The sequence below is a fragment of the Crocuta crocuta genome, unplaced genomic scaffold (assembly GCF_008692635.1).
Source record: "Crocuta crocuta isolate KB4526 unplaced genomic scaffold, BGI_CrCroc_1.0 scaffold45, whole genome shotgun sequence".
Lineage (NCBI taxonomy): Eukaryota > Metazoa > Chordata > Mammalia > Carnivora > Hyaenidae > Crocuta > Crocuta crocuta.
The window spans coordinates 5,627,643-5,641,069 of NW_027530544.1; the positions used below are offsets into that span (position 1 = coordinate 5,627,643).

Consider the following 13,427-nt stretch of genomic DNA (forward strand, 5'->3'; position numbering starts at 1 on the left):
GAAATCAGTGACTCATTAAAAGGAACAACTCATAAACAGGAACAGCATCAGAATCATAGGGGTCCCAGAAGATAAAGAGAGAGAAAAAGGGGTAGGAGGGTTATGTGAGCAAATCATAGCAGGAAACTTTCCTAACCTGGGGAAAGACACAGACATCAAAATCCAGGAAGCACAGAGTACTCCCACAAGAATCGACAAAAACCGACCATCAACAAGGCATATCACAGTCAAAATCACAAAATACCCAGGCAAAGAAAGAATCATGAAAGCAGAAAGGGAAAGAAAGTCCTTAACCTATAAAAGAAGACAGATCAGGTTTGTAGCAGACCTATCCACAGAAACTTGGCAGGCCAGAAAGGAGTGGCAGAATATATTCAATGTGCTGAACTGGAAAAATATGCAGCCAAGAATTCTTTATCCAGCAAGGCTGTCATTCAAAATAGACAGAGAGGTAAAAAGTTTCCCAGACAAACAAAAATTTCATGACTACTAAACCAGCCCTGCAAGAAATTTTAAGGAGGACTCTATAAGGGGAGAAAAGACATGGGGGAAAAAACCCCAACTAGAAAGGACCAGAGAACGCCACCAGAAACTCCAACTCTACAAGAAACATAATGGCAATAAAATCATATCATTCAGTACTCACTCTAAACACCACTGGACTAAATGCTCCAATCTAAAGACATACAGTAACAGAATGGATAAGAAAACAAGATCCATCTATATGCTATTTACAAGAGACCCACTTTAGACCTAAAGACACTTTCAGATTGAAAGTAAGGGGATGGAGAACCATTTATTATGCTAATGGTCACCAAAAGAAAGCTAGAGTGGCCATAATTACATCAGACAAGCTAGACTTTAAAATAAAAACTGTAACAAGAGATGAAGAAGGGCATTATATCATAATTAATCTATCCACCAAGAAGACATAAAAAGTGTAAACATTCATGCTCCCGATGTGGTTGCACCCAAACATATAAGTCAATTAATCACGCACCCAAACATATAAGTCAATTAATCACAAACATAAAGAAACTCATTGATGATAATACCGTAAGAGTAGGGGATTCTAATACCCCACTTACAGCAATGGGCAGATCACGAAACAGAAAATCAACAAGGAAACAATGTCTTTGAATGACTCACTGGACCAGATGGACCTAACAGATATATTCAGAACGTTTCATCCTAAAGGAGCAGAATATACATTCTTCTCTAGTACACATGGAACATTCTCCAGAATAGAGCACATACTAGGACAGAAATCGGTCCTCAACAATTGCAAAAAGATCAAGATCATACCATGAATGTTTTCAGACCACAACGCTATGAAACTCGAAATCAGCCACAAGAAAAAATTTGGAAAGATAATAAATACTTGGAGAGTAAAGAACATCCTACTAAAGAACGAATAGGCTAACCAAGAAGTTAAGGAGGAAATTAAAAAGTACATGGAAGCCAATGAAAATGATAATACCACAGCCCCAAACCTCTGACGCAGTAAAGGCAGTTATAAGAGGGAAGTATATAGCAATCCAGGCTTTCCTAAAGAAGGGAGAAAGGTCTCGGATACATAACCTCATCTTACACCTCAAAGAGCTAGAAAAAGAACAGCAGATAAAACCCCAAACCAGCAGAAGACAGGAAATAATAACGATTAGAACAAAAATCAATGCTATTGAAACCAAAAAACCAGTAGATCAATGAAACCAGAAGCTGGTTGAAATTTGAAATAATTAACAAAATTGATAAACCCTAGCCAGTTTGATAAAAAAGTAAAAGGAAAGGACCCAAGTAAATAAAATCAAGAATGAAAGAGGAGAGATAACCAGAAATAAAAACAATTATAAGAGAATATTATGAGCAATTATATGCCAATAAAATGGGCAATCTGGAAGAAATAAACAAATTCCTAGAAACATATAAACTACCAAAACTGAAATAGGAAGAAAGAGAAAATTTGAACAGACCCATAAGCAGTAAAGAAATCGAATTCATAATAAAAAATCTCCCAAACAAGAGTCCAGGGCCAGATGGTTTTAGAGGGGAATTCTACCAAACATTTAAGGAAGAGTTACCTTGATTCCAAAACCAGACAAAGACCCCACTAAAAAAGAAAACTACAGAACAATCTCCCTGATGAACATGGATGCAAAAATCCTCAACAAGATATTAGCCAACCAGATCCAACAATACATCAAAAAAATTATTCACCATAACCAAGTGGGATCTATACCTGGGATGCAGGGCTGGTTCAATATCCACAAAACAATCCATGGGATTTATCATATCAATAAAAGAAAGGAAAAGAACCACATGATTCTCTCAATAGATGCAGAGAAAGCATTTAACACAATACTGCATCCTTTCTTGATAAAAACCCTTAAGAAAGCAGGGATAGAAAGATCATTTCTCAAGATCATAAAAGCCATATATGAAAGACCCAACACTAATATCATCCTCAATGGGGAAAAACTGAGAGCTTTTCCCCTAAGGTTAGGAACAAGACAGGGATGTCCACTCTCGCCACTATTATTCAACATAGTCATAGCCTCAGCAATCGGACAACACAAAGAAATAAAAGGCATCCAGACTAGCCAGGAGGAGGTCAAACTTTCACTCTTTGCAGATGACATGATACTCTATATGGAAAGACCAAAAGAATCCACCAAAAAACTGCTAGAACTGATCCATGAATTCAGCAAAGTGACAGGATACGAAATCAACGCACAGAAATCGGTTGCATTCCTACACACCAATAATGAAGCAACAGAAAGAGAAATCAAGGAATCGATCCCATTTACAATTGCACCTAAAACCATAAAATACCTAGGAATAAATCTAACTGAAGAGGTGAAACATCTATATACTGAAAACTATGAAAGAAACTGAAGAAGACACAATGAAATGGAAAAATATTCCATGCCTCTGGATAGGCAATATAACAATATTCTTATTGTTAAAATGTCGATACTACCTAAAGGAATCTACATAACAATGCAATCTCTATCAAAATAATACCAGCATTCTTCACAGAGTTAGAGCAAACAATCCTAAAATTTGTATGGAACCAGAAAGAACCTGAATGGCCAAAGCAATCCTGAAAGAGAAAACCAAAGCTGGAGGCATCACAATCCCAGACTTTAAGATGTATTACAAAGCTGTTATCAAGACAGAATGGTACTGGCACAAGAACAGACATTCAGATCAATGGAGCAGAACAGAGAACCCAGAAATGGACCCATAAACGTATGGCCAACTCATCTATGTCAAAGCAGGAAAGACTATTCAATGGAATAAAGACACATCTCTTCAGCAAATGGTGCTGGGAAAACTGGACAGTGACATGCAGAAAAATGAGCTTGGACCACGTTCTTACACAACACACAAAAATAAACTCAAAATGGATGAAAGACCTAAATATAAGACAGAAAGCAATCAAAATCCTCAAGGAGAAACCTTTCTGATCCTGTCTGCAGCAACTTCTTACTCAATACGTCTCTGGAGGTGAGGGAAACAACAGCAAAATGAACTATTTGGACCTCATCAAAATAAAAAAACTTCTACACAGCAAAGGAAACAATCAGCAAAACTAAAAGGCAACCGATGGAATGGGAGAAGATATTTGCAAACGACATATCAGAGAAAGGGTTGGTATCCAAAATCTATAAAGAACTTATCAAACTCCACACACAAAAAACAAACAATCCAGTGAGGAAATGGGCTAAAGACATGAACAGACACTTCTCCAAAGAAAACATCCACATGGCCAACCGGCACATGAAACAATGTTCAATATCACTCATCATCAGGGAAATATAAATCCAAACCACAATGTGATACCACCTCACACCCGTCAGAACATCTAACATTAACAACTCCAGCAACAACAGATGCTGGAGAGGATGTGGAGGAGGAGGATCTCTTTTGCACTGCTGGTGGGAATGTAAACTTGTTCAACCACTCTGGAAAACAGTAGGGAGAGTCCTCAAAAAGTTAAAAATAGAACTACCCTACGACCCAGCAATTGCACTACTAGGTAGCGATCCAAGGGATACAGGTGTGCTGTTTTGAAGGGACACATGCAACCCAATGTTTATAGTAGCACTATCTACAATAGCCAAAGTATGGAAAGAGCCCAAATGTCCATTGAAAGATGAATGATAAAGAAGATCTGGCGTGCGCGTGTGCACGCACGCGCGCACACACACACACACACACACACACTGGAGTATTACTCAGCAATCAAAAAGAATGAAATCTTGCCATTTGCAACTATGTGGATGGAACTAAAGGGTATCATGCTAAGCAAAATTAGAGACAGACAAATATCATATAACTTCACTCATATAAGGACTTTAAGACACAAAACAGATATACATACGGGAAGGGAAGCAAAAATAATATAAAAACAGGGAAGGGGACAAAAACATAAGAGACTCTTAAATATGGAGGAAAAACAGGGTTACTGGAGGGGTTGTGTGAAGAGGGATGGGCTAAATGTTTAAGAGACATTAAGGAATCTACTCTTGAAATCATTGTTGCACTATATGCTAACTAACTTGGATGTAAATAAAAAATTAACAACAAAAAAAGATTTAAAAAATTATTTAAAAAAAAAAAGAACCTACCCAAGTCATACTGAATTAGAAACTTTGGGGATGGGGTCTAAGAATGTTTTTTAAAATGTTTGTTTTTGAGAGACAAAGTGAGAGAGAGTACATACCTCTAAGAATCTGTCTTTTAACAAGGTTTTAAGATGATTGTGAGTCAAGCTGAAGATTGAAAATAGCTAAATTTTGTCTAATAAGGTACTTAAATTAGTTTGTTCCTAATGGGGTTTTAGTTTAGCTTTTTTCTCTTGCTCCTGGGGTTTTTCTTATTGTTCTCAGGGTATTTCTCTAGAGAAGCTTAGTAAGCATTAAAATTTTAAGGCTATTGAGGCCTTATGCATAAGGCTGTATGTAACTTAAACTCACATTAGGGTGAGCAAGTGGCCTGCCTAGACTGTCTAGGGTTTTCAGTTTTAAAACTGCAACTAAAGGGATTTCCAGACATGAGGCTTTCAGTGCTAGGACTGGAAAAGTTCTGGGTCAACTCAACATACCTGGTTGAGTATAATACATATAATACTCTAGCAGTGTGTCAGTGACCCATATAAAGTTGTTCCATATGGACAATTCAAAAAATATCTATTTTTGCTTTGAATTTTTTACACCTAACTCTAAGCCAAATGAAAATTTATTTTGATACAAGGTGTGAAGTGAGGCTCTAAGCTAATTTTAGTTCCCCAACAACTAGCTAATTTGTCCAACATTTATTTTTAACAAATTCATTCTTTACCACCAATCTGTCCTTATCATACTATAACTTATTTTAAATAATTTAAATTACAACATAAAAGTACAAGGAATAAAATATAAAAAGTAGACCATTTTTAGAGGAAAGAATTTTCAACAACTGTATAGACCCATGAAACAATTCCAAACAAGATATATATCCTCCCTTCCCATCATCCAACTCAGAAATTTCCATTGTACCACTTTAAAATCAGTACAATCACAAAAGACTACTTTCTGGCTTCTATCAATAGAAATTATTGTCTGCTCATGATTATCATATAACTGGATTCATGCTGTATGTGTTTTTGTGGTATGTTTTATTTTACAAAATGTGATGTTTTTTAGTGTCTATGTTGTGAGTTTCAGTTTGTTACTTTTTATTGGTGAATAACATTAAATTGTATAAATGCACCCCAACTTATTTAGCTATTTTGCTACTGATGGACACTTGAGTCATTTCCAGATCTGAACTATTATTAATAAGGCTGTTATGAACTTTTTTGTTAAAGTGTTTCTGTGGACATGATTTCTCAGGTAAAATCTGGATGATGAGGTTAGCTGCATGTTTAATTTCTTAACAACTTTCCCCCAAATTCTTGCAGTGGTTGTATAATATACCCGCCAATAATGAGAGCTACCAGTCCTCCACATCCTCACCAATGTTTGTCATCATTTTTTTTTTAAATCTTTAGCCTATCAACTGGGTGGGATATGGGATATGTTGCAACTCCCACTGCCAAAGTTAAAAATCCACACATAACTCCACTCTCCAAAAATCTTGAAAATAGCCTATTAAAAAGCCTTACCAACTTGTATGCTATAGGTATTATACACTGTTTTCTTGTAATAAACTACAGAAAATGTTATTAAGAAAATCATAAGGAAAATACACTTACCATACTATACTGTATTTATCAAAAAAATCTACATATAAGTAGATGTGTGCAGTTTAACCCCATGTTGTTCAGGGATAACCTCTCATTTTATTTAGGCATAATTTATATTCAATACATTAATCTTTTTAGTTTACAGTTAAAAGTGTTTTAACAATTGCCTATGTTGTATAGATACTGTCACAATCAAGATATAGAAAACTGACATCACTCCTACCTAGATTCTTCCATACACCTTTATTGTTTTTGTTTTTGTTTTTGCACTGTCCTGATGCCTAATGTTAAGTACCTTTTCATGTGTTTATAGGCCATTCATATATCTTGTTTTGTGAAATAAATATTTAATTCTTTTGCTCATTCTTAAAACTGGGTTACTCATCTTTTTATTGTTAATTTCTGAGAGATGTTTATGTATTCTGGATACAAATCTTTTATCAGATAATATGTGCTAAGAATAGTTTTGTCTGCTATGTGGCTTGCTGATTTGGTTCTTAATGCAAATTTTTATGGTTAGTATTTTATGTACCTTGTCCAAAAGATTGTCATCTATGCCCCAGGGTTGCAAAGATATCCTATGTTTTCTTCTAGTAGGATTATGGTTTGGGCTGTACATTTAGATTTATAATCCATGTAGAATTAATTTTTAGGGCACCTGGAGAACTCAGTTGGTTAAGCATCTAACTCTTGATTCTGGCTCAGGTCAAGATCTCATGGTCATAAGATCGAGCCTCATGTTGGGTTCCCTGTTGGGTGTGGAGCCTGCTTAAAAAAAGCATTTTTACATCTGGAGTAAGACTGGGTTGAAGTTCATATTTTTCCATATAAATATCCATTTGTTTCAGCATCATTTATTAAAAAGATTTTTTTTTCACTACTGAACGGACGTAGCTCTTTGGTTCTATTTAAGAAAATCTTAGTCTGATCCAAGTTCCCTAGGATTTTCTTGTATGTTTTCTCCTAGAAATTTAGTTCTATCATTCAAGTTAATTTTTATAGATGATGAGTGGTAAGGACCAAAGGTCTTTTCTTCTCCTTTTGTCTACTTATTCTATCAATTATGGAAGAAGGTGTTTATTTTTTAAAAATTTCTTTAACGTTTATTTATTTTTGAGACAGAGAGAGAGCACGAGCTGGGGAGGGGCAGAGAGAGAGGGAGACACAGAATCTGAAACAGGCTCCAGGTTCTGAGCGATCAGCATAGAGCCCAATGCGGGGCTCGAACCCGCAGACCGCGAGATCAGGACCTGAGCCGAAGTCGGACGCTTAACTGACTGAGCCATCCAGGGGCGCCTGGAAGAAGGTGTTTAATTCCCCTACTGTGCTTGTAGATTTTTCCATTTCTTTTCTTAGTTCTGGCAATTTTTGCTTCATGTATTTTGAAAGGCTTATTAGGCACATGCACACTAAAGACTGTTATGTGTTCTTGATGAAATAATGTTTTTTCATCATTATAAAAATCTATCAGTAACACTATTTGTCTTGAAGTCTATTTTGCCTCATATGAGTTTATCACATCATCTTTTTTCTTAGGAAGCTATTACCTTTTAAAAAAATTTTTTTAATGTTTTATTTATTTTTGAGAGATAGAGACAGCATGAGCAGGGGAGGGTCAGAGAGAGGGGGAGTCACAAAACCCGAAGACAGGCTCCAGGCTCTGAGCTAGCTGTCAGCACAGAGCCCGACATGTGGCTCGAACCCACGAACTGTGAGATCATGACCTGAGCTGAAGTTGGACACTCAACCAACTGAGCTACCCGGGTGCCCCTATCACATCATCTTTCATATGTTGTTTATATGGTCTACCTTCTTCTACTCTCTTACTTACAACATATGAGTCTTTATATTTAAAGTGAATTTCTGGTTAAGAGTGTATTTTTTTTTATTTAAATTTTAGTTAATATACAGTGCAATGTTGGTTTCATAGAATTCAATGGTTTATCACTTACATACAATACCCGGTGCTCATCACAATTAAGTACCCTCCTTAATATCTATCACCCATGTAGTGCCCTCCTTAATGCCATCATCCATCCTATCTGCCTCCCTCCTCAACTTTCACTTTGTTCTCCATCATTAAGAGTCTCCTGTGGTTTGTTTCCATTTCTTCTCTTCCCCTCCCCCACTCTTCACATATGTTCATCTGTTTTGTTTCTTAAATTCCACATCTGAGTGAAATCATGTATTTGTCTATGATTGACTTATTTCGCTTAGCATAATACATTCTAGGTCCACCCAAGTCATTGCAAATGGCAAGATAGCATTTTTTTGGATGGCTGAATAATATTACACTGCATATATATATATATACCACATCTTCTTGTCCACTCATCAGTTGACGGACATTAGGGCTCTCTCCATAGTTTGGCTATTGTTGATAATACTACTATAAACACTGAGGTGCATGTACCCCTTTGAATTTGTATTTTTGTATCCTCTGGGTAAATACCTAATAGTGCAATTGCTGGATCCTAGGGTAGTTCTATTTTTAGATTTTTTGAGGAACCTCCATACTGTTCTCCAGAGTAGCTGCACCAGTTTGCATTCCTACTAGCAGTGCAAGAGGGGTCCCCTTTCTCCTCATCCTCGCCATTATCTGTTGTTTCTTGTGTTGTTAAAGAAGTATATGTTTTTGTCTTGGTTTTTTTGAACTGAGCTCACAACTACTGTATCTTAATTAAGTGTGTTAACTGCAACTTAGATAGAATATTAACAGAGCTGAATTCTGCCTTTGTTTGTAAGAAATATTTTTTTTCAGATTTCATTTTATTCCCTGTATTGAATTTTTAAAACTAGCTCTTGGGAGTATTTTTATTGCTTCCTCCAAAAACAATAACATGTAAATATATCACATTCTACTTTCAAATATTTTATATCAGTTCACAAACTGTATCAGAAGTACTAGTATAATTCCATCTTTCTTGTCAATTTGTGCTCTAGTGACCTTATATTTTACTTCTACATGTCATAACACCCTAATATAATCAGTTATTTTTCTTTTAAGTAGCTAATAGTCTTATAAAATGTGTCTTTTTCTTTTTATTTAGGTACTGTTTCTGTTGTACAAAATTTCTTTCTGCAGATCTAGAGTTTCACCTGGTATAATTTATCCTTAACCAGAACAATTTCTTTTAGTTTCTTGTAGGTCTGTCAGGGACAAATTCTCTAAGCTATTGTTTGTTTGAAAATGTCTTTGTTGGAACTGGAGGGTATTATGTTAAGTGAAGTCAGTCAGTCAGAGAAAGACAGATACCATATTTTTTCACTTATATGTGGATCTTGAGAAACTTAACAGAAGACCATGGGGGGAAGGGAAGAAAATAGTTACAGAGAGAGAGGGAGGCAAACCATAAGAGACTCTTAAATATGGAGAACAAACTGAGGGTTGACGGGGTTGGGGGAGAAGNTGTCTTTGCTTTAACTTTATTTCTCATAAATAATTTTACTGGATATAGGATTCTAGGCTGACAGGTTTTTTTTCTTTCAGCAGTTTAAAGATATTGTTCAATTGCTTTATGTCTTCTAATATTTCTAGTGAGAAATAAGATGTCACTTGTATTGCTCCTGTATAGGCAATGTGTTGTTTCTATAACTGCTTTTAACAAGTGTTCCTTAGTGGAGCTTTCTAGTGCTTCAATTATAATGTATCTAGGTCTGGTTTGATGAGGTTCATAGACCTGTGAGTTGATATTTTTCATCAGTTTTGGAAAGTTCTTTGTCAGCATGTCTTCAAAGATTTTGTGTCCACTTTATTAGACTGATATCATTCCATAGATCTTGGATTCTCTGGTCTGCTTTTTCTTCCCAAATTTCTATAAAATCCTTCTTATATATCAGCTTAGAAACTTTGTCCTATGTTCAAATTCACAGATTCTTTCCTCTGTAGAGTTCAGTGTCCTATTAAGTCTTTTAAATAAAACACTCATTTGTGAGTTTTAAAAATTTCTAACCATTCCATGTGATCCTTTTTTGTAGTACTGATGTCTTCGTCTAAATTCTCCAATCTTTTCATCCATATTGTCTATCTTTATTCCTATATCCTTTAGTACTTTTATCATTATCATCATGATTTCATTATACTTGTTTTATTTTATTTAATTTATTTTTTTAAATGTTTTATTTACTTCTAGGAGAGAGAGAGACAGCGTNATAACAGTAGAGGCTGAAACAAATAATATATAATCCCAGAATAGGGAACAATCTTTATGTCAGGCCACTACAGTCGGGGAGCTACACTGATATGACCTGTAGTTGAGCTGCAAATGTGTTTTACTGTAATAGTTTTAATTAAGTTTAATTTCAAACGTTTTGAGAGCAATATTAAGACTTTTCCCCCTGGGGCACATGGGTAGCTCAGTCTGTTAAGTGTGTGACTCTTGATGTTGGTGCAGGTTATGATCTCACAGTTGTGAGTTCAAGCCCCACATCGGGCTCTGTGCTTACAGCATGGAGCCTGCTTGGGACTCTCTCTCCTTCTCTCTCTGTCCCTCCCTTATTCACTCTTGCTCTCAAAATAAATAAACTTAAAAAATATATATTAAAAAAAAACTTTTCCCCCTGAGGAATTTAGCATGGGAGCATTGGTGAGATTATCAGGATCACTTCATGTTTTATAGCTGAACTACTGGCTTGTACAACTGTCTACTTTATAATCCTGCTGCCAGTTTCCTGAGCTACTGGTACATTCTCTTTGTTCTCTAGATCTATCCCAGGCTTGCCCAATGATGCCATTACATGTTATGTAAAGTTTGGGCTGGTTTCCCCCATCCCCATCTATGCGTCCTCTTTCTCGCATCACTCTATCAGGTACTACTGAAAATAAATTCATAATGCAAAATTTAGAGTAAGAGAAAATAATTTATCATAGGTCACATCTATTAGATGCCTATAAAATTCAGAAAGTAGAACTATTATTTATAGAACTTAAGATTAAAAATTGGTTTAAAAGAAAAATCAAAAAGAATGTAAGAAACTATAAATAATGAAGAATCCATAAAAATCACCAAGGTAGACTGAAAAAAGAACCAGAAAGAAATTCTAGAAAACAAAGTACTCTGAAATGAAAACGTTAGTTTTGGTTGGGGTGTCTGGGTGGCTTAGTTGGTTAAGCGTCCACCTTCAGCTCATGAGTTCAAGCCCCAGGTTAGGATCTGTGCTGACAGCTCAAAGCCTGAAGCCTGTTTCAGAATCCATGTCTCCGTCTCTCTGCCCCTCCTCTACTCACGCTGTCTCTCTCTCTTTCACTCTTTCTCTCAAAACAAATAAAGATAAAAGAAATTAAAAAATTAGTTTTGGCTTAAAGAGCAGATTAGACATAGATGAAGAAAATTTATGAACTAGAAAAACAGATCTGACTGAAATTAAGCACAAGAAGACAAGGTTAATAAATATGATACTGGGGCTAAAAGATATACAGGACAGAATGATATCCTCCTCTTATAGGAACTGAAGAAGGAGAGAATCTATACAACGTGGGAAAGGCAAAACTTGAGAAAATACTGGCTAAGATTTCAGAATTGATTAAAGATAAACTCCTCTGATCCAGGAAGCTCAACAAATCCTAAACAGAATGAATAAAATGCTAGACATAGCATATTTTAATTAAACTGTAGTACACCAAAAAGTAAGAGACTTAAAAAAAAAAAAGTCAGATAGCATAAAACAGTATCTTCAAAGTACTGAGACAAGAGCTCTTAATCTAGTACATTAGACTGAATTATATACACAAGTGAGAATGAGGTAAAGATACTTTCAGACCAACTCTACGATTATTTATCATTAAGAAATTTTTGCTAAAAGAATAATCCAAAGACTCCCAATAAGGTTCATCTGGATATCTGACAAATATTTTAGCTTTTTAAAATGACCAGGAAATTTTACTAGCATGTAGAGGATGGGAGGTAGAAAAGCTAAATTTTCTACAATGAATCAAACAGTCCTGGGGCGCCTGGGTGGCTTAGTCGGTTGAGCGTCCAACTTTCGCTTAGGTCATGATCTCGCGGTTCGTGGGTTCGAGCCCCGCGTCGGGCTCTGTGCTGACTGCCGGCTCAGAGCCTGGAGCCTATTTCGGAGTCTGTGATTCCCTCTCTCTCTGACCCTCCCCTGCTCACGCTGTCTCTCTCTCTCTCTCCTAGAAATAAATAAAACATTAAAAAAATTTTAAAAAAAACAAAAAACAGTCCTACACAACAAATCCAAACACAATGCTGTCAGTGGCCTGCTGAAAAACACAGAAGAAGTGAGATATAAGAAGAGATGATGAACAATAACAACAATATAGAACATACGGATTAACTGTTAAAAAACAAAAATCAAAATGACTAAGTTTGAGTGACATAAAAATAAAACAGCAGCACCTGGGTGGGTTCAGTTAGTTAAGCGTCTGACTTCAGCTCAGGTCATGATCTCACAGTTTGTGAGTTTGAGTACTGCGTTGGGCTCTGTGCTGGTAGCTCAGAGGCTCCATGGAGCCCGTTTCAGATTCTGTGTCTCCCTCTCTCTCTCTGTTCCTCCCCCATTCATGTTCTCTTTCTCTCTCTCAAAAATAAATACTAAAAAAAAAAAAAGTCAAATACTAGAAATAGCACAAATGTTTAAGGTTCCCAAAGTCAGGGTGTCATTAGGGAAAAGAGTTGAACCTGATTAGTTTTAGCCTAAAACTCTACAGATAATAACCACATAAACACACAAACTTAAAGTAAAAAGTGGAGAAAAGATGAGACAAACATTAAGCAAAAAAAGAGTCATATTAATATCAGGCAATATAGATTCTAGGTTAAACATATTATTATCTATTAATGTTTGTTTATTTTTGGGAGAGAGTGAGCAAGTGTGCACATGCACTAGCAGGGGAGGGGCAGAGAGACAGACACACAGAATCTGAAGTAGGCTACAGGCTCTGAGCTGTCAGCACAGAGCTTGAGGTGGGGCTCAAACTCATGAACTGTGAGATCACAATCTGAGACAAGCTGAATGTTTAACTAACTGAGCCACCCAAGTGGCCTGGGTAAAAACTATTATTATAAATAAAGAGCATTATTACATAATAACAAAAATTATTATGAGTTGAATAATAACTACCAGGAAGGAATAATGATTCTGAACTTAGATGTATCTAATAACATAGTTTCAAAGATATAAAAATAAAAAATCACTCAAGGACAAACTGCTGAACCCACCATCATATTCAAAC

General features: G+C 35.9%; 1 protein-coding gene across 9 annotated transcripts in view; it reads right to left on the bottom strand.

Annotated features, from left to right (window-relative positions):
* The window catches only part of DLG1 (discs large MAGUK scaffold protein 1), a 267,569-nt gene that overhangs the window by 71,430 nt on the left and 182,712 nt on the right, over positions 1-13,427 (bottom strand). The window lies entirely within an intron of this gene.